This window comes from Penaeus japonicus, unplaced genomic scaffold (genome assembly GCF_977035675.1).
Source record: "Penaeus japonicus unplaced genomic scaffold, GWHDUDI00000001_assembly GWHDUDI00000009, whole genome shotgun sequence".
In the NCBI taxonomy this organism is placed as follows: domain Eukaryota; kingdom Metazoa; phylum Arthropoda; class Malacostraca; order Decapoda; family Penaeidae; genus Penaeus; species Penaeus japonicus.
The window spans coordinates 8,280,397-8,282,896 of record NW_028234411.1 but is presented as its reverse complement, the minus strand read 5'-3'; positions in this window follow the sequence as shown (position 1 = coordinate 8,282,896).

The window sequence follows — 2,500 nt, the reverse complement described above, 5'->3', positions numbered from 1 at the left end:
AAGGAGACATTTGCTTTGTCATCGTCGTGGAAAAAAATGATAGTAAAGATAATAATGGTGATAATGATGGCATTAATAATGATGAAAATTAAGATGATAATTATTTCAATTACAGTGATAATGATAATGATAGCAATAACAATAACAAGGATAATGATTGTGACAAGATGAAGATGAACAACTACAATTAAGATAATTATGATAATATAGATAATAATGATAAAAAACATAATGATTACATTGATGATGATCCTAATATTAGAAAAGTAATGATAATGATGATAATGAAAATAATAATGGCAATAACAATATTAGTGATTAAAACGAAGACGATTATGATAGCAATGATAATGATGATTATGGTGACGATAATAGTAGCAATGATTATACTAATAATGGTCATGATAATGATAAATTGGGAGTAAACATGGACAGTGAAGCAGAATCACCATTTACTCTACAAGACTTCACTCATACAGCAGAGTGCAGAATCGCCTTTTCCAAGCTTCAGAAAAACAAACATTTTACGTGCTCTAATTACAAAAACAAACTTTACCAAAGGAATGAGAGAATCTAATCATTCAAATGCAAGTATGATAAGCAAGCAAAGTAATCAGAAAATAAACTAAATCTATGGAATATGCAAATTTATAAATCCATGTAGAAGGGGCAGTCAAAGAAAAATTTTCCATATGTGAGTATAGCATGTTATCACGGGAAAAAATGAAGTTTGATCTGTATGAATACACAGTGTAGAGAATCTATTCTCACTTGGTTCGTCCCTTGAGAATTTTCCTAGTTCCTCATTAGGAAAAAAAATCCTCACTATACTTTGTAATATCTATCCCGGTGAGCTAAGTGGCCCTCTGCTGAGAATTACGTGAAAAAAAACACGAGAAAACGTGAAATACATGGAGACCTGAAATAAGAAGTATGACCTTGCGTGTGTGTGTGTGTGTGTGTGTGTGTGTGTGTGTGTGTGTGTGTATATATATATATATATATATATATATATATATATATATATATATGTATGTATATATATATACTTTTTTTTGTCGCCATGGTGCATTAAAGGTCGAATTAAGGGTATCAAACAAATTAATAAACAAGAATGGGATCGAGGTGTGAGTTAGTCATTTACGAAAATACCATGAGAGGTGCTACATACTTCCCATTTCTCACAGATTGTTGTCATATATCGGTCACTATACCCAAAGGTCACCCATCCGTCCGATCGATGAGTGAAAGAGAGATCGTTGCGATAAAGCAATGCAAATTTCAGTGACGTCATACAAAAATGACCGCCCTCGACAAAAGATCGAGCTGGTCAACAATTATCAACATAGCACTTTACTAATCAACCGTTTTTATGTTTCCCTTTTTTTTCTTCTTCTTCTTCTTTTTCTTTTTCTTCTTCTTTTCTTTGTTATCTAGAATGTATATATATATATATATATATATATATATATATATATATATATATATATATATATATATATATATATATATACATATGTGTGTGTGTGTCCATGTGCATTACCGCTAAGATAGAGCTATAATAGCGCAGAAAAAAGACCGTTAAGAAATTAACATTTCTGTACAGAACTGACTGCTCTCCAAAAAGGGTCGAGTTGGTCAACATTTGCAATCGCTTTTGTCAAGAGCGGTCATTATCATATGCACTTTTTGCTCCTCATTTTCATTCGGATGAAGGGAGAGACCGTTACGAGATGCAATTCTGAAATGCAAATCTTATAGTGACGTCATGCGATAATGACCGTTCTTGATAAAAGAACAGGATGGTCAATTTGCTTTGTCGTCGTCATGAAAATAATGATAATAAATATAATGATGGTAATAATGATGATAATAATGACAATTATTATAAAATGATAATGATAAAAATGATGATAACAATGATAAGGTTTTCAATTGTAATGATAATAATGATGATGAGAATAATGATGATAATGATGATGAGAATAATGAGAATAATGATAATGATAACAACGACAAGGATAATGATTATGACAAGAAGATGAACAACAACCACAATTATGATAATGATAATATAAATGATAAAGGTAAAGAACTTGATAATGATAGCGATAATGGTGCTAATATTACAATAGTAATAATTATGATTATAATGAAAATTATAATGACAATAACAGTAATAGTAATAACAATGATGACGATGATGATAGCAATGATAATGATGTTTATGATACCGATAATAATAGTAATGATTATACTAATAATGATGATTATAATAATGATAAACTGGGAGCCCAGCATCCTGGAGTAAACATGGACAGTGAGGTGAGGTGAGCGTTAGTCATTTACGAGAAACAGTGTTATCAGGAACAACGGAAATACCATGGGAGGTGCTACAGACTTCCCCATTTCTCACAGATTGTTGTCATATATCGGTCACCATTCCCCATAGGTCACCCATCCCTCCGATCTGACCTGACCTGCGTTTGATTATGTGTAC